Source organism: Crocodylus porosus, unplaced genomic scaffold (assembly GCF_001723895.1).
Source record: "Crocodylus porosus isolate Cpor-Errol unplaced genomic scaffold, CroPor_comp1, whole genome shotgun sequence".
Classification (NCBI taxonomy): Eukaryota; Metazoa; Chordata; order Crocodylia; family Crocodylidae; genus Crocodylus; species Crocodylus porosus.
The window spans coordinates 40,888,805-40,907,922 of NW_017728951.1; the positions used below are offsets into that span (position 1 = coordinate 40,888,805).

The window sequence follows — 19,118 nt, forward strand, 5'->3', positions numbered from 1 at the left end:
GATCTGGAACCAACTTCCAAGGGAAGTGGTGCTGGCTCCTACCCTGGGGGTCTTTAAGAAGAGGCTTGATGCCTACCTGGCTGGGATCATTTGAGCCCAGTTTTTATTCCTGCCCAGGCAGGGGGTCGGACTTGAAGATCTACAAGGTCCCTTCCGACCCTAATTCTATGATGACTCTGCTTAGGAAGCCAATGAGACATAATGACTCCTCAGGAAGCAAGTACTTGGTGTGTATCATTTGCCTGGTTATAGATCACGTGTACCAAAGACAGACCTATGAAAGATGCAATGTTTCAATATTCCCTTGGCAAACTGTCTTGCCATTCAACAGGAACAGCCAAGAATAAACACACTGACAGTCTATGCTCCCTTGCCTTCCCCACACTCCCCCATGTACTATATTGCTAGTCTCAAGCATTGTTCTCATTTTACATATCTGCACATCAAATGTTTAACTGTTGCTAACTGGTTATGGGAAGCTATACTTAAATGGAAATGAAAAAGACCTATAGTAGCTCCCACTACTTCTCCCTACAAGGGCAGAATGGTGTCTACACATAGGAAGATGAATTGGGTATTAAAATGATGCTATACTTGACCCTATGACTAATAAAAATGGAAGTTTTAGGCAGGTAAAACAACTTAAGTGATCAATTTAGAAGTGACCAATTTAGAAGATACATCAGTGTCCTGAAGGTAGAGCTTAGCTTTATTTTTAAACATCTCCATACAAATTCTTCATTGTAAGATGAAAGAATGCTGATGTTTATTGTCATTAAGAGCTGACAGAAGAGCAGGGAAAATTAAGACATGCCATTCCTTCTTAAAGAAATGCTTCCCCTAGCCCTTGCTTAGAGTAAGGAGCTCATTCATGGCTTCACAGATAAAGGACCAAAAGCCAAAACAGAGACACTAGAATGACATGCTTTGTCAGCATTGTGTAACATAGCAAACAACGTGCACCACAAAGGGCCAAACACAGCTCTTGTTCCCTCTCCCACCTGTACTAGGTAAGGAACACACTTTCCTAGAAGACTGACATACTCCCCTCACAGAAGTCTATGTATTTAGTGCAGTGACAGATGCAAGGCAGCAGTTGCTTTTGGAAACATCTAACAATAGCCCTGGGGATGCCAAAACTGTTCACCATCTAGAAACTATCTTTTAAGTTAGGAAATATGGATGGAAACCTTTAGGAAACAGCAAGATGGGAGCTCTTATGTATTTTTTGGAACAGAGTGATACTAATTTGGCCCCCAAGTAAACCAACCACTGTGCAACAGAAAGCTGGGTTTATGGTATAGTTTGAGGCCTACCAGGCCACCCTTGTAATGAAAACATACTATAATTGTGTTTTTGCACTAGAGAGAACTTGCTTGAAGATGCTCTACTCTGATGAACTGACACATTCACAGGGATTAGGATAAAATGGCAAAGACTGTTTGAACCATACGCAGAAACAAATGAGTAGGCCAACCCAGAACTGAACTATTTAACTTCCTCTAACTTACTAGAACAGATGACCATGGCTGTTTGCCTTCATTGTTCACATGTGAGAAAACAAGAAAGATGTGGAACTGTCATTTTCTTTCCCACATACTAATTGCTTTTTATCTGAAGCCCCTGTTCAAGACAATAGGACTCTTCAACTCCAGCCCTGAATTTGTCTAGCATCCCTCTGTATTCCTTCCCAAAACAAAGCTGTAGTTCACTGGGGCTCTCTCCATAGTCTGTTTCTGAAGTGCTTGGAATCCTTCAGGAGGAAAGATGCTAATATAGGTAAAATGTTGGCTTTCACATTGAACAAACTCCCAGCACTGGTTCTTTACTGACACAATTACTTTATTCTTTTTGGAGAAGGCCGAGGGTAATATTAAGTCACCTCAACCACTTACTTCAGCGGAGACAAGAATTCTCATGCAACGCAGGATATCAATACCAGGAAGCACTTCCAGAACAGCATCTTTCCTGCCTTCTAGTCAATTTTGTTACATCTTCCACTCCAACCTCAAATAGTGAAGAAAAAAAATCCATGGGGGAAGAGGTGATATCTTTGTCTAAGTGGAACCGATATGGGGTGGGGTGGGGGCAGGCCTACATTTTCTTCCCTCCAACTGGAATGGGCATTTATAAATTATTCTGACAACATGCAAACATCCAGCCCAGAATTTAAAAAATATTTTATGAAAGTGAATGAAGTTAGACATTGCCAAATGCAAAAAAAGAAACCAGTCTTTGTTTTGAAAATGGGTTAAGCAGAGGTTAAAAAACAAACTGCTTTCCAAGAAAACATTTTGAGAATTCAGTGCAACACTGTCAGCCCCAGATATGCTCAGGTGCTGGGTGTCCAAAAGTTCCAATGGCCTTTAGATTACAGCAAATCTGGAGAGAAAAAGTCAGGCTTTAGGTGTGGCAACTAAACATTCAAAATGAATGGAAATTCAGACCCAAGCTAGTCTATAGAAGAGCCAGCAAAAGACCCCTATATCTTCCATCAGCAAGTTTTGTTTTTAAGCAGAAGAACAGTACTTCTTCAAATTCCAGAGAATCAGTTTGCTGCGGACATTGTGACAGCATGTAGGGAGATGTGGCTTTGGCTTTACCCCCAGACAATCTCACTTCTGCTTTCCTCAGACCTATAAAAGACTGGTTGAACAGCAAATGTTTTGCTGTTTCAACACCCTTTTCTTTGTACATTGACACAAACGTGGGAACTGGCACCAACTTGTATGTTTATGTTGCCTAATACTTTCAGTCGTAGAAGACCTTTGCAAGGATCATTTTGCCAAAACCCTGACATATCCTTTGTTTCTGACAAGGCTTCAGTCTCTTTGTCAAGAGAAAAATCCCGAGGTCAAGAAAATGCTTTTTGCTGCAGTTCCATTCAGATGTGATCAAATCTGAAAATTATGAGAGCTTTCAAAGGTTCTTTCTATAGCTTGCATTATTAGTACTTGATTTTTTAAGCTCATGCCATAAGCGCTGAATAATCTAACACAGAATCCACAGAAGGTAAAACAAGTAGGTGGAGTAAAAGTAAGGCAGGCCAAGCTCACCAGGGACCTGGCACTAGGTTAGAACATGCTGGGGAGAGCAAGAAGAGAGTCACCAGACAAAGGTCCCTTCCCACGACCAATGCAGGGACAAATAAACAGATGTGAGAACCAGAGTCTAAGTCTCCATACTTGTTAACAAAAGTGGCCCTTTTTACTCATCAAAACTATTACCGAGCAAGGTATCATATTATGCAGCTGGGAAGAGAACCCAATAGGTGTAAAGCCCATTCACTAAGTCTGTCTCCACTCAGAAAAAAAACAAGCATATATTTGTCATTTACCATGTTGACTAGTCAGGGGCAGGATGAGCAGGCACTTGTACCTAGCTGTTTGCTGGGGTGTTGTGTACCCTCCATCAGTGGAGGATGCACAGGCAATAAAAGCCTTCTTTTCCTGCCAACTACTGTATTTAGTCCTGGAGCCTAAGGGGGAAAAATCCATGCTGCAATGACAAGGAGAAGAATGCTTCCCTAGCACCACATGATAGCTACCTGCAACAGAAAGTGTCTTTAGTATTTTTTTCCCTTCAGGTTTAAGTTGCAGACAAAATAATAAGTGCTTTGACTGAGTTCAACTGACTACTCAAATTCCCTGACTTCCCAGACTGCATTCACATGAGCAGAAGCAAGGGTGGATACCCATTATATAAGACATAGTCTATTGGCATAATTATGTACTTCAATTCATCAGGTGCCTAGGGCCTGGTTTTCAGAAGAACTATGCTGTGATGCTGCAACTGAATTCACTGGCAGCTGGACATTTAGTGTTTGTAAAATGTTGGAGTCTGAAGCAAAGAGAATTGGGCTGGGAATTAAAAAAAAAAATCTCAAGATTCTTCACTGTTTGCATTATTAATATTTAATACATATTAAAATATGCTTTATTTATAGAATATTCTACATAAATCCTTCTTTTTTCTTCCAGGGTAAAAAACCAAGTTTTTCAAACATGACTGCCATAAGAAGCGGACTAAAAGCAGCCTCTGATCTGGCACATACCTGTGTCAAAAAAACCCCAAAAAACTAATATTGAGATGACGTGCAACCAGGAGACGGGCACCATTAGATTTAGTCAAATTCCATATATGCATACACAGCAAGTAAGATGCACCCAGACCGCCAGGCCACACAATGGTTTTCCACCAGGGCTAATTTCTTCTTCTCTCAGCTAACACAATAGCATCCTGGAAGTCATCATTGCCACGGTCTCTTTTCTGTTGTATGGCCACTTCCTTTTCCACACAACAACCCACTTCCTGGTTCACATTTTTGCTGCCCTTCAGCCCCACAGGGTTCTGCAATTCACCAGAGCTTCTGCCTAGCTGAAACAGCTAGTCAATATTACTGCATGCTTTAGGCATCCATCAGTTCGATTTCTGTGTGCAAAGAAGAGGCTTCAACCACAAACATGTTTTCTGTTCAGACAGCTGGGCCTCTCACAGATGGCTCTGTAGGCCCAGTAGGATTTGGGTGTTCAACATGTAAACACTCCTACCCCCACCTTCCATGAAGAGCAGGTGCACAAGCTTATAATGCACCCTGAAAAAGTTATATGAGCTCCAAAGTCCCACCGCCCCCAGATGCAAAAAGCAACTGTCAGAGAAAAGGACAGTTTGAAATATTTGAAAGGCTTTAACAGTATGTAGGAATCTTCCTCTAAGCACACGGTAGAACATAGCAGTGATATTTAATGCTAACATTTGACCAGTCAATGTACTCACACCATTGTCATTTGGTCCACACATTTTGGCCACCAGCTGCAGAGTTAGAGGGGGCAGTAGAAGGTTTTAATTTTCAACTTTCACATTTAAAGTGCTAGCCAAGTAGTCGAGTGATAATACAATCCCACTATGCGGAATCTGAAGTCATGATAGTCCAAGGCTTGGCTTTATTCAGTCCTGAATCCATGCAAGAATTGCTTAACCAAGCACCAAGGGACAGGCGAGTGCTTTAAAGAGGGAAGCATTAGGAGAGAGGTACTCATTCTACCCAAAGAACTGAGTGCTTCACAAACAGGAGATGAACGCGACAATACGCTGACCACAGGTACACAGGGATTCCATGACACTCTCCGACACAATCATTCCAATGCCCAGGCCTGGCCTACAACTCCTCTGAGGAAGGCCTACAGTAGTAGCATTCATTATTAGGATGTATGCATGACAAGTCCCAAAATACTGAACCCCAAAAGGTATGTCTCACTGATGGCTATCTTGCTTCCTCTCCCTCACTTGTGTTAAAGTTTCAGTTACAAGCTGTTGTTATAAGCACAGGGGAAGCTAATACTCCATGAGGTATGAAAGCCTGAAAGGCAATTTAGGAGTCTATAAACTGTTCAAATTATATTTTAAGTGAAAAGTAAAATGGCAGAGTAACATTTCAGTCTAATACCTGTAAGCTAGATAGTGGCAGAAAGTCTTTATCCAAGGGACAGGACCTAGTAATAGAAGATATTTGATCTCTGCTGTCACACACAGGCTGGGACCCTAAGAACTTGAAATCCCCTCCTTGTTTAAGCTTGTAGCAATGCAGACAGCAGCATACGTCTCCGGGGAGTGATGAAGGCACCTAACAGTCACTTCCCTGGCTGTTTCCAATGTAACACTGTCTAGCTCTGGAAAGACGGTTCCTATGAAAATAGGAAATTAGACTCTGGCATGCAGAGTGAACACAGATGATCTTGTAAGAGGCACCTCAGAGGAAAGATAGCTCAGCTCAGCCATCTTCACTGTCTCACTGTGAAGCTCACTGTGGACAGGCAGTAACAGCTAGCGAGGCTGGGATACCACTGCATGAGACCATATGATTGTCACAGGAAGAGGTTTTTCAAAGCTTACTGATCCACAGGCAGAAGTCTTCAGAACTGACATGTCCCAGGGTTCTTCAGAACAGGAGTCTGGTATGCAGAAAGCACTGCTCTCTCTCCCCTCACACTGATACCCTTTGCATCTTGAACAACCCACTCTTCATCCTTGGGCTCCCAGCTTTTCCCCCCACACTTGTTAGTGGGGTAAGTAGGAGAGGCTGCGTTAACATCAACAGTATTCACACACAGACGGGCCTTGGGCTCCTAACAGTTTACCAGTCTTAAAGAGCTACAGAGCAGGTGCACCAAGTGTGACAGACATGTGACATGACAGGCAGAGAAGTAGTTTTCCAAAAGGATAGAGGTGCTTGTCCATTATTAAATAGAGATGTCACCTGTGCACTATTTACTCTGCGATTCCCCAGGAGAAATGTTCTATTTTTTAGTAGCAGACCACAAGCTGCCAATCCTTGTCTTTCTTTAGGCAGAACCATTCATCCATTGAAGAGTAATGTTCATCACTCCCAACTAAAACAGCACACGATGTGGAGGTGGCAACATGCTGAAGTGTGAGTCTAGTCAGATGAGTCATTATGTAAAAACGGCACCTTCTTACTCCACACATGCTCTGTGCTGCTGAGTAAGATCTGCTTGCTCTACCATTTTTTACTACTGTTAGTCCTGCTCAGCCACCATAAACATAGAAGGAAGACTCCAGCCTATGCTGTCCCACACAGGGTTGTCAGCTAGGTTCCAACACCAAAGCTTTTCTGTCAATGAGACACCAAAAATAATCACAGCTGGACATGCAGATCACAGGATGACACTGCAGCAGAAAGGACTTAGTTTAAGAGTCAAAGACCATTTTTCTGAGAAGTTAGATCAGCAGTGACACAGAAGTATGGTTTCCTCCAACTGTCATTCTTGAAAAGTCACTTCTGTGATTAGGCCTGCACTTTAAGCCATTCATTTCTCATTCCTGTTAAAATGCTTAAATAATATTTCTTAAGCACAAGACCACAACTGAGTGCAGTTTGCAATGCCCTTAACTAGAGCAAGGACAGTGGAAGATGGAAAGAATGGACTTGATGTTTCTATGAACGCTGATAAATCCCAGAACAAGGTGTTATTTACATTTTATGTAGATCCACAGAGTGACTATGAATTTAAAAGCTTTTTTTTTTTAAAAAAAGGAACAGTTTAGGATCTCTACTCAGCAATGAAGTAATACCTACATAAACTTAAAAAGTTACAAAATAACTGCGTTAAAAAGAAAAAAAATTACTTCTTTCTACCAACACACATTCAGGGTTTTTTGCTCAAGTTGATCACAAATCTCTTTTAAAATACACTCAAAAGTAGGTGAGATCAGCCATGAATTCTAGGCATCAGGCAAACAAAAGGAAGAACCACTTTCAAAAGTCAAATTCTGGATAACAACTCAGGTCAAGGTCATAACAGTCGAGACAGGAACATAGCTTCAGTTTTGTATAGCTGAGGTGGGTTGCAGAAAAGAAGCTATAGAAGAACCTCAGAGCTCGTAGAGCTGCCAAACCCTGACAAAGTTAGCAGCTTTTATCAGTCAGAAGAGATCACTTTTGAAGTCCACACAAGAATCAGGAAGCTGGCTCTCCAAGTTATTAGGGCACTGACCCAACACTACAGGAAAAGTGAAGCTGTGCTATGCATTTTAACAATAGCTGTACTTGTAGTTAAAGCTGGCACCCTGAAATAGTTACTGCAATAGATCTAACTTTGTTCACAAAACTTTCAGAAAGTGCACTCAGTGATTTACATCAGTTGTGCTAAACTTTCCGGCCCTACAAGTTGGATGAGTGGCATGGGGATGGCCTGTGGACCAGATCCAGCATGGTACCGGCACATCAGCATAATCTAGAGTACAGAGCCATGCTATCTAGCCTGCAGGACTTCCCCTGGGTCCAGAAAAGCACTCTGGAAACAGCAATTAATGCTGCAACCAAATTTCCAAAACTGGGGACAGCCCCACAGGCCAGATATCATGGCTTTGAGGGGTATGTTTAGCCCTTGGACTGCTGCCTGAGCACTGCTGCTTTAGACAAACTTTTGATTATGGTCGTAGGAATACCAAACCAGAGGCCTAAAATGACAATGTATGTTGTTACTGGGACTAAAAGTGCAAAGAGACAATGCAGCTCTCATTAATTACAATGCTGATCATAAGTCACAGATCAAAAGATGAGGAAACAAGAACATAAATACTGCCACTTACTGGGTCAGACCACAGGTCTGGCTTTTTTAGTATCCTGTGTCACACAGGGGCAGAGTAGATGCTGAAAAGGAGAGTGAACTGGGTATGCCCAGGGGTTCCTCTCCCACCGTTTATCGCACTTGAAGCCTCTGGCATATAAGATCTAGGAAGTTCCAATTCAGGGGCTGTACCCCTCACTCCCATGCTCAATAGCCACTAATGCCCATTTCCTCCAAGAATTTGTCCAATCCCTTTTTAAATCTGGCTAAACTGTCAGTTTCTACAACATCTGGCAGCAATGAGCTTTAACTGTGTGGCATGCCAGCAGGGGGTGCTCCTGCACTGAGCCACCTGCCTCACTGCACCCCACCAAAAACCAGGCTTTGGATGCTTCCCCAGGGGTGCCAATTTCTGACCAATCCCCTTCCTGGAGCATAGCCACAAACCCGGGGTAGTGCCGCCAACACCCAGACTCAGGTCTTTATCTGGGCCCAGTTGACCTTGGGATCATGGAGTGCTTCTATTAGCCTGAAGCATAGAAAAGTAGCCTCCCTTAGTCAGCCAAGCAAAGGGAGCAAAAAGGCATGCCCCACCTCTCTCCCTGCAAGTGCCACTGAGCTTGTTATAATAGAGAGCTTTATTGGCTAAAGAGGGTAGGGCTGGGGAAGACTACAGGTAGAAGCGTCAAAGAATAACCCAGAGCAAACAGTATGGCTTGGTAGCCTTTTGTTACACCTATACATTACAGTAAGCTATATTTCTAGATAACTTTCAGGTAAGATGCCTCTTCCCTCCCTCCCCCAAGATGGAGGGACCCTTAAATAACCTCTCTGACCTTACCTTCAAGAACTAATGAAAGACAGATGTTGTTTGATGCCAGCTAACCAATTTAAAAAGCATCGGGGTCACCCAAGGGTATGACATAACTCGAGCCCTTGTCCTCAGGTCGCGAGGTCTGAGCCCAGAACAACAGACAGCTAGATCCACCCCCCTCTTACCTGGGCTAAGGCACTGTAGGGCAGCAATTTGGTTGCCAACAGACACTTGGGCAGAGAAAGTGGGGGGGGGGAAGGCAACCCCCAGTGAGGAGGGAGGAGGCTGGAATGGGATTCTTTCACAGACTTTACTCCATGTGAAAAATAACTTCCTCTTGTTAGTTTTAAACTTCTCATTGTGTGACCTTTAGTTCCTGTATTATGAGAGAATAAGAAATCCCCATCTACTTTCTCTTTGTCATTTAGTATTTTGTAAGCCCTTATGTCCCCACTCAAGTATCTCTTTTCTAAACTGCACAGGCCTAGCCTCTTTGGTCTCTCCTCATATGGAAGTCCGTGTCCCCCCCCCCCCACTTCCTGCCCACACCATAAATAATTCTCGCTGCCCTTCTCTATCCTTTTACCTATGGGGACCAAAACTGGGCGCAGACTACTTTGAACCATTTGTCTTGTCCACTACTTCACAAATTTGACCATGGATTCACTGGGACAAGTTTGTTCCCATGCTGGGAACAAGCCTGAAGGAACTTCAGCTCTTAAGCAGCATGGTAAGGCTCTGAGAGTTGCATCATGGACTCCCAAGTTTATTGATTTTCAAAAAAGCTAGGTTGAGTCTACTCAGGGTTTATATAAACAAATATTTTCCTAGCTGCCGACACTGAGAAGGATGAGCTCGCTCATCATTTCACTGTAAAAAGGGTGAAACTTGAGTTAAAAAAGAAAAAGAAAAAAAAATACTTGCTTGTCACTGATAATGAAACCACAAAGCAGGCTTGTGAGCAATTAAGGGACCATTTTTCTACAGTTATTTTAAGTACTATAAACCCATCATAAGATGATTTATTTCATTTTCAGATGATGCAATGCAAGTTTTTAGTGCAAGCTAAGTGCTCCTGGGATCACTCGCATACAAAAAGCCTCCAGGTGGGACTATATTCCTTGCATTCTAGAGATCAAAAAGCAATGGCCAGTAACTGCAAAAAAAAAAATCCACACAAACATTAGGACTCTAGCATCACATGCACTTTCAGACCGCTGTAGGTAAAGAGAAATTAAGCTCAAATTCAAGTTCCAACTACAAAAGGTGAAAAATGTTTAAATAGTAATAAGTAACACCACAAGTTCTGCAGCAAAACTTGCTCATTGCCAGACCAGCAGTTCATTTAGACGAGTAAACTGTCACTAGCAATTGTTAAAACCTGATGTTTCAGGCAAAGGAAAACTAGACAACTTGATGCACTGGATAAATAGGGAAAGAGAGGATTTCTTCCCGACCTAACAGAAGACGACAAAGCACTTGACCTTTTACTGGTATTACTACATTTGCTAGAACTTTATAGAAGCTTCTCACCCCTCTTCTGCATCCACAACAGTTGCCTCAACACTACCCTGTGACAAGAAGTTACATTTAATTTGTTGCGATCCTGAACCTCTTCCTCACTATAAAAAGGGGAGTCAGGAATATCCCATCAACTTTCACAGCACACTTTAACCTCTGCCATGTCTTCTCTACTGTTCTCCTTTGTATTCTACTCTTGTCCTTTTATGGAAGCTGATTCAATAGCTCTACTTACTATTTTTTACTGCCTTTCTGTTGTCCTCTTAGACTATTTTAAAGCGCACAATCTAAACTTAATGAAGCACCTAAGGCATGCATATAACAAAGAACGGACACCTTTAAAAATATTTTCTTGGTGGTTTTCTGACCTGCTCAGGTATCACTGCCAGTACACATGTACTCTTAGGGGAAACATCTATTCTAAGATTTTTCTTGAAAGGTCAGAACCATTCAAGAGGCATTAGCATACACAAGCAGTTAAACTATTAATTTCTATTTGCCAAACTGTTGCCCAGTTTTGTGAGCTTCTCAGGCAGCCCCACACTATTCCCAACTGTTCTACCTGTCTAACCACCAAATTCCATTATGAAGGGCTGAAGAACCTAGAAGACACCTCTGTGCCATACCCCTTTACACTTTTTCTAAATACTAGTTACTTCCTTCCGCATTTCATTCCCCACCTCTGGCTGTTTTTAACCTCATGACAGGACTGCAGTTCTCATCTGTGGTTACTTAGAACATGTTTAGAAAGAATTATTAGGAAACTACTCCTCCTGCTTCATGTGTCCTTGCGACAAGGTATTTAGCAGAATTTGCAGATTCACTGGAATACAACCGTGGCCATGCTGTGAGCTTCTGCCTTGAACTTGTGACCTCTAGGCTTCCAACTGTACACCTTAGCACCCCTACACCACAGCAGCAGGAAACTACTTAAAACACAGCCACAAATATGTTAATATTCAGAAGGCTGGAAAGAAATGCTTTGCCTTTAAAGAAATGATCCTAGTTTGTCTTTATCGTATGCTTTAAACAAATAACTTGCAGGAGCAAAATCCACAGCAGTCCTGGATGCTACACAGAGCTTTGTAACTGGAAGCAGCTGGCACTACCTCAGATTCCAGCCAATAGAGCTCTCTTGGGACATTGCTACAGGTGGGCTCATGTGCATCAGCTTCCCCATGCTGAAAAATGGTGGCAGGGGCACTTTAACTAAAGCTCGAACAAGATTTAGTTAAAGCACCCCCCACCACCATTGTTCAGCACAGGGACATTGATACACATGACACTACAATCTGCTGGAGAGTGGCAATTATTACACTCCAGCAGGCTTGATTAAATCAAATCTGCTCTGATGCATTGCAATCACAGCACATCAGAGCAGCCTCAATGTATGTGTATAGGTGCCCAGTAGCCCCATTGAGAAGCAGAGCTAGTTTGTCAGGTTTGGAGCCCAACTGCTTCCTGCAGTTACCTTTAGAATCGTAAGCAATTCAGCAGCACTGACAGCAGCAGGCAGCATTGGGCTGCATCCCAGAGCAGATACACCAGGATGCTACCTAGTTCCAGGGGAGCATTCAATAAATCTGAGCTCAGCTTCCCTATCAGGACAAAAATACAATGTCAGAAATTCCTTGGGGACCCTGGAATAGTCACAGATTTCAGGACAGTTTGAGAAATTTACAGCACTTGGTCATTTCACATAAGATCAGGATGCTTTCTAGCAATGTGTTTTGCACTTCAATAGTTCCGTCCTTTAACCAATACAGAAAATCTTAGAGATTCTCTAAAGTAAACCGTTACAACTCCCTCAGAAAAGGGAAACTGTGGCACAGAGATGAGCACAAAGCAACATAACAAGCAAAGAATAAAACCTAATTCCCTAACTCTTCTACAATTTTAAGTTTTCATAACATTACTTTCTTAAGACACTACTCTTAACCCCTTTCTTTATACGGATAAGGAATGAGATTGTTGCCTCAGGATACAGTATTGGTGAAAAATCTTACATTTACTGTTAACAGTTCATTTTTTTCAGACTTAGCAAACCTGTGTTACCTTTGTGACAGGAAGCCACTTTTGTTTCTCCCCAAAATCTCTGCCCTGTGACAATCTGATTAGGATGGGGAGACACACCTTTACCCTATCTCTTTAGGTAACCCGAGCTGGCTACATTCCTGAGGGAGGGGGGAAACCTGCTCCTTCTGCCTACCTGACTGGTATCAGCTACCTGGGTGAGGGGCTTCTACCTGGTGGGCTAGAGTCTGCCCAACAACTAGTGATGTATTGCAAATTGGTTGGCCAACAGCCAACAGGTGCTGGCCTCCATTGGACCAGGTGAACGAGGTCACAGGGGCTTTATAAGTTAAGACTGCCCAGGAAGAGGGGGCAGCAGTCATGCGGGGGACTCGGACTTAGAGAGGAGTTTTACCATCTGAAACTGGCTCTCTCCCCCATAACTCATGAGCTAGGAATGGCCTGCCTCCAGAGCGAATCTCCAACAGCCTCTGGATGATACTTGTAAGCTACTCAAGATCTGATATATAGCTGGCAGTAACTCAGATGCGTGATCAAAAGGCTACCTCAGCCAGACTGTTTTGCTCTATGGGATTCCTATGATATTGCTCTATCTTGTACCCTATTTTCACCCTACCCCCGGTAATCAATAAAGTTCTCCTTTGTGACTGGTGTAGGACACTTATTGAGGGGTGAGTCTAAATTATGCCTAAGAGGCCCCTTAGGTCTGCAGGCTAAGGGAGACTTCCTTTTTTGGCCCCCAATTTGGGGAAGTGCCTTAAGTGCCTGGACTGGGTCGAGTACCCGTAGGACTATTAGGCCTGTGTTTTCCCCAAGGACACAGGGCCGAGAGAGTCCCTTCTCAGAGTGGTGGCAGCTTGTGTTACCCCCAGGCTAGCAAGTGTGCTCCAGAAATGGGGTCAGGCAGACGCGAGGCATCCCTAGGGAGGCACTCGGAGCCTGGAAGATGGTTGGGCACAGTGAGGTGGGTGGATCAACGCAGGAGCGCTCCCTACTGGCCCGCCACAACCCTTGCTTAGCAATGTTCTGTATTGACAACCACTTGAGTCTTCATCTGGCACTGCCAGTCCTTCTGCAACCCCAGAAGTAACCTTAGGACAGTTATTCTTCCCGTAGCTTCTGTACTGAGAACTTCATAACCTGCGAGTCCATCAAATTCACACAATTCTTACTCATCACATAAAAGAATTATTTGTCTCAGTATCTTTGGCCATTAGTTTGAGTCATCTCCTGACATCTGGTACAGAATACTGTGGAAGATGATTTGAAGGTGCATGCAGGAACCACACTAGACTAAAGATGACAAAGTTTATTCAGGATTAAAAATAAGGCAGATGAAACAAAGGAAGGCTTTACTAGGAATACCAGGAGTTCTGACTCTTAGGTTAGAAGAGATTACATTGGTCTTTTCTGCCATTGATTCAGTGATGCAACTGCAGGATAACAACTGTTCAGACACACTCTGGAATGTCCCAGGATAACTGGCAGTACTTCTTATCCCATGAACCTTTTTAGGATCCATCCTGGGACAGACATGGATATCTGAATGATTTCCCTTTGCCCGAATAAAACGGTTTATCCTGGGATAAATGTAGGATCTATCTGTAGCCCTATTGCCTCAGTTCGGTCATACTATGATGGATCTTGAACACATACAAGTTTTTAACCTATGTATGCTGTTTTTCTTCCAATCCCCATGGCCACTTTTCCATCTCACTTCTGAAGATGGTCTTGAAGACATTTCCTAATTTAGTCTCTCTGACATGTTACATAGGCTCTGGCAAGCCATTTAAAGCCTTTACATGTCTCAGTTTTTTCTGTTTGTAAAACAGGACTTATACGTTCTTACCCAATAGTTGTACTGATGGATAAAGGCAGCTAGTATTTCTTAAAAAGTTGATATCTTGGGATACTGCACACAAGCATTAAAGTGGTCAACAAGGGTGACAAAGAAGGCAGCTAGATACTGCTAAAAAGCAATATGGACACATCTCAGGTTCTAATGGAGAACAGCAAAGGGGAAGCAGTACTTGAAGTTGACTCACTATTTTTAGGGGAGAAAGAAATGCTGAAGGAGAATCAGGATCGCAATATAACAAGTGATATAGAAAGACAAACAGAATGACATCTTTCCAGAGTAAAACAAACCTTTGGCATATGCAAGGTGGATCAGAAGTGCTCCGCAGCTATATAAAAACTTCCTTAACAATGTTAACCACCTGCCTGTCTTACAGAGGAAGGGCTGTGCCAGCTCTTTTCAACACGGCCTTGACATTTTTAAATATAGAACTGACTGTTTATATAGAAGAGCCAGGGACAGGGGGGCTCCCAAACAGAACAAAACCAGAAAATTTCTGTCTTCTAAACATGCCCAAGATGCAGTCTTCAGTGAGAGATAAGCACAGAGAGATTTGACCAACGTAGCATAGAACTCATCACATCCCCTATAGCAACTGCTATAGACAGGAAGAGAGGAAGGGAGCACAGAAAAGAGGGGAAAGTTACTGGAAACAATCCCTGTCTTCAATATAAAAGATTGAATATAAAAGATTGAAAAGTAAAACTAGGTGTGTCAAGACATCTGTACCAAAGCCTTCAGAAACATGTTCTATCAAATGGCAAGATACATCAAACAACACAGAAGACAGCAAACCCACCCAATGGCCAACAAATGAAGGAAAAGTAGCAATCTCTTGCTTTGGAGCTACTTTTAAAATCCCTGAGTCTGGGTAAAGGATCTACAGATACAGAACAACACTGCCTTTGCTAACTGCACCTACCTGCCATGGAAATGCTTTTAGTCCTTTTTTAAATAAGAGGGGGATATAAAAACATGATTAACATGTTTATGTAAAGGATTAGTTAAAAACTATACATAAAAACTGCCTTTTTAGGTGCTAATGACTTGAAATCCATTATCATGCAAGTCATAAGCCAATGACTTATCTACACACAGTGAACACTACTCAGAAAAATGGGAAGTGATCACAACCAGATCATTCATTTTAAAAGATGTTAAACCCTGTCTATCCAAGACATCAACCTGTTTTAAAAGCCACCTTCTTTCTTAGCCTAGACCAGGCTTTGGCAGCAACCCAGTGCAATTTAAAACAAGGAGTAAATTGCCAGTCATGGACAACCCGGTATATGTCAAGGATAGCACTCTCTGAAGCACTGGTATTTTAATGTACACAAAATGCTTCCTGACTTATACCCCAGAGGATCAAAAGAAATGCATCCCAACACAACCAGAACAGTCCCCTTGTTTCCCTTACAAGTTCAACTGCAACGCTGGTTACTGTATTGCTATTACCCTTGGAACACAAAATACTATGATCATGGGAAAGGGGGACAGGCAGGGGTCACACTGTACTCCTCCTTAAATCATGAATGTACATGATGGTGAGGGGTGCCCTTCATGTGGGCCAGTAAAAGACAAAAATCAGGAATGCTAGCAATGGGTTTAGGAGCCCTTTCATATGCCTCAGTGACATTTTCATCACCATAACTGGCTGTGGGTAGAATATCCCAGGAAGCAGACCCTAAAAATAGCTTCTTACAACAAGTCAGCCAGCTGGCAAAAGGGGAGGGGACACCATTTATACATGGCCAGAGCAATTCAGTCAGGACAAGAGCCCAGAGAGAATAAGAACCCCAGAGGAAGGAAAGGGAAAGAAAAGAGGAGGGGGGAGAAAGCAGATCACTTAATACTTTCTCCTGAATTACCAAGGCACAGCTTTTCAGTCAATAGGTGTTGCCCTCCCAGGGGGGCAGAGAAAGACGCAAAGAAAACATAACAGAAAACCCTCCTGGCAGCAACTGTGTCTTCAGGAAAGCGGTAGGAATGGTGCAGGTAATTGAGTGCTACATGTTAAGAGCAGGCAAAGGCTGAATGTGCTACTCCCCACCCTCTTGCCTCAGTAGACCAAAATTCCAATTCGGGCCCTCTCTGAGCAGCAGCCCCAACCCTCTGCAGCAGTCACTATAGAAGACTTTCCATTAGAAAAATCAGCTTCCAATTCATAAAATCAGCTAACTCATTCTCACAGTACCAGCAAAGCAGAATCCTGAGCAAACCCAAGCAAGGAAAGCAATACAGCAGGGGAAAAAAACAGCATAGCTAACTTGCTATCTGGTTCTGCACCCCCACCACCCTGTCTGAAGCAGATCTTGCACACAACTATCACACCCCATTCAAAGGGTGTGCAGCCCATACAGCTACCTTACTACAGCAGCACCCTAACCTATCTTTCACTCCTTCAGGAACACTTGGCAGCAGCTGTGACCTGCTCACTGAGCATAAAACATCTGCATAGAAGCAGCACCCTGGCCCTGCCCATCAGCTTCCTCAGTAATTATGCTAGCCTGGTAGGTCTTTAGCACAGCCCTCTTTCACTCTCAAGCAGCTGTCCAGCCAGTTTTTGGAGTGGGCAATGGAGGAGGAAGAACAGAGGTTAGAGACCTCCTTGACTTTCTGCCTTCCACACAAAAGCTCTCAGGCACTTAACTGTAACACTGTAACAGGACATCCTGTGTAAGAAAGGGGTGGGATGCTTTGAGCTTGACAGGATCAGTGGAAAGCAAATACCTAGTTTGCCTATAGGGTAGGGGAAAGGGAACACGACAGGATTTTCTAGTTCCATGGCAGTTGCCCATTGTGTTTTTCCACATGTTTTCCAGCCCCTGAGCAGCTGGTGCTGAGAGAGGCACAAGAGGAGGGGCTCCTATTATCTGCATTGCGTTGCTGTTGTTCCCTCTCCCCACCTCGCAGAAACCTCTCTGAACAAGTTTCTCTCTCTCTGCTGTGATGGGGACCCAACCACAACTGCAAGCACTAGACTTGCTTGCGCTTGCTTCCTCTTGATTTACAGAGCTTCCCTGCTAACAGCTGCATTGCAGATGAACCCTCTTAAAGTGGACACACTGTAACTGAGACAGTAGGGCACAGAGCTATTCTAAAGCAGACCTGCACATACTAGGCTGCGTCCCCAAAACATGTAGACTCAGTGAAGGTCCCTGCCTCAGCCTCCTGCCACTTCAGGCAGAGGGTCCTGAAACACTTAGATACAGCCACCTCCCAAAGGAGCTGATTTCAGACAACAATATTATCTGCCTGGCCTTAATCTTAGCTGAGAGGAGAGAAGAGGGGAAAATATCAGCCATTAGCTTGTCAGCAGAGACAGCAAGTCCTCCGCAGACACCTCCAAGTCACTGCAATGCAGAAATTGGCAATTCAAGGATAAAGGAGGAAGTTCAGATCCCTTCTTGCTCCTTTTTCAAGCTAGCCTCCCTGGACATACTCCTCGCTCTCCCACAGTAAGTTCAGTTCTAGTAGAGGGGAAAGAGTTGTACCTATATATTTGAATAAAGTAATTCAACTCTTCAAACCTGAGGATTCAGCTTTAAGGTAGGAAGACACAGGACTAGTTATGAAACAAGTCTTTTGCCAAACTAGAAACCTGTTCAAATTTATGATTAGGTGGTTAACCAGCTCAACCCTAAGTTAAGCATACCTAAAATTAAGAGAAGATAGCCAGAAAAAAGAACTTGTAAAGCATCTGTGTTTCCTGAAAGCTGGGTCACCTCCTCTGTAGCAGTACAGAGTACAGTGACCAGAGTCACCTAGGCATGGTAACAGTACTTGAGAATGGGTTTCTGCCATGATTCTGACTCTCCAAAAGCCTCAGGGCTGTCCTCATTTGGACTGAATGACCAGAAGAGAAGACCGTCACAGGTCTATGCTCAGGCAAGTTATATGCAACTGATGAGGGTATACAAGTGAGCCATGCGTTATTGGGACTGACTATTCTACACGGCAAACCAGTTCAAACATGTAGAGGACAAAGAGGGACAAAGAGAGACAGTGCCAAACACCCTCTCTAATATTACTAGAAATTTGACTGCAGATGATCATGGACCCACAAAACTTTTGAACATCCTGGCTCTTGAATGAAGATAAGAGCGTAGCTTCTCAACCTGCAGCCTCTCTAAAAATGCAGGGGGGAGGGGGAGGAGGTTGGAGAAAAATCTCTCCCTACTAACAGCCCACACCAGGCCTTTCTAATCATATTAAAGAAAGACAGTGGAGCAGGGTGAAGGTTCCTTAGTTTTATTTGGTTCTTCAGCTCAGGAATTAAAAATGTGGTAAAAGCAGCATTAGAATAATATAGCAGCCCACAAAACATTTCTGTAATTTGCATGAAGTCCCACATAGCTGAGCTTTCCAAGTCTTCACTGCAACCAGTTTCACACTAGCACCACATTATTTCAGCTCTTATTAGTAGCCTGGTGCAAAATCTCATCAGGAAAGTATCACTGTGTGTCAACCTCTGAGAAATGAGACTGTACAAGCTCCCATGCTTCCTAAGCAGACACTAAAGACAATTCTTTTCTCCTACTTTTATTCCTCCTCTTCTGGTAGAGAAAAGTGCAGGTGTAGTCTTTCAGAGTACTACACTCCAAAGACTGATTCAAGATTCCATGAGTAGAGCCTAGAAACAGCATCCCACTAGGAATCCCTTTCCATCTCAGCAGCTGAAAGATATAGGATCTGAATTTCTCACAACTGTGCAGGTCCTTGTCTTTGCAGGCACATTCTTCCAGTGAGAAGGTTTAGCTCTGTGGCTCATAAGCACTTGCTGGATTTTTCAGTCCCTGGT

The 19,118-nt window shown here is 43.2% G+C and overlaps 1 protein-coding gene and 1 long non-coding RNA gene across 2 annotated transcripts in view; both read right to left on the reverse strand.

Moving 5' to 3' along the window:
* Positions 1-19,118, reverse strand: part of CAMK2G (calcium/calmodulin dependent protein kinase II gamma) — a 184,688-nt gene that overhangs the window by 151,076 nt on the left and 14,494 nt on the right. The window lies entirely within an intron of this gene.
* On the reverse strand, positions 12,368-14,282 carry LOC109324017. Its single transcript, XR_002104825.1, has 2 exons — positions 13,469-14,282; positions 12,368-12,480 (listed from the first exon to the last, which is right to left on the reverse strand). It is a non-coding gene; the product is annotated as an uncharacterized LOC109324017 (long non-coding RNA).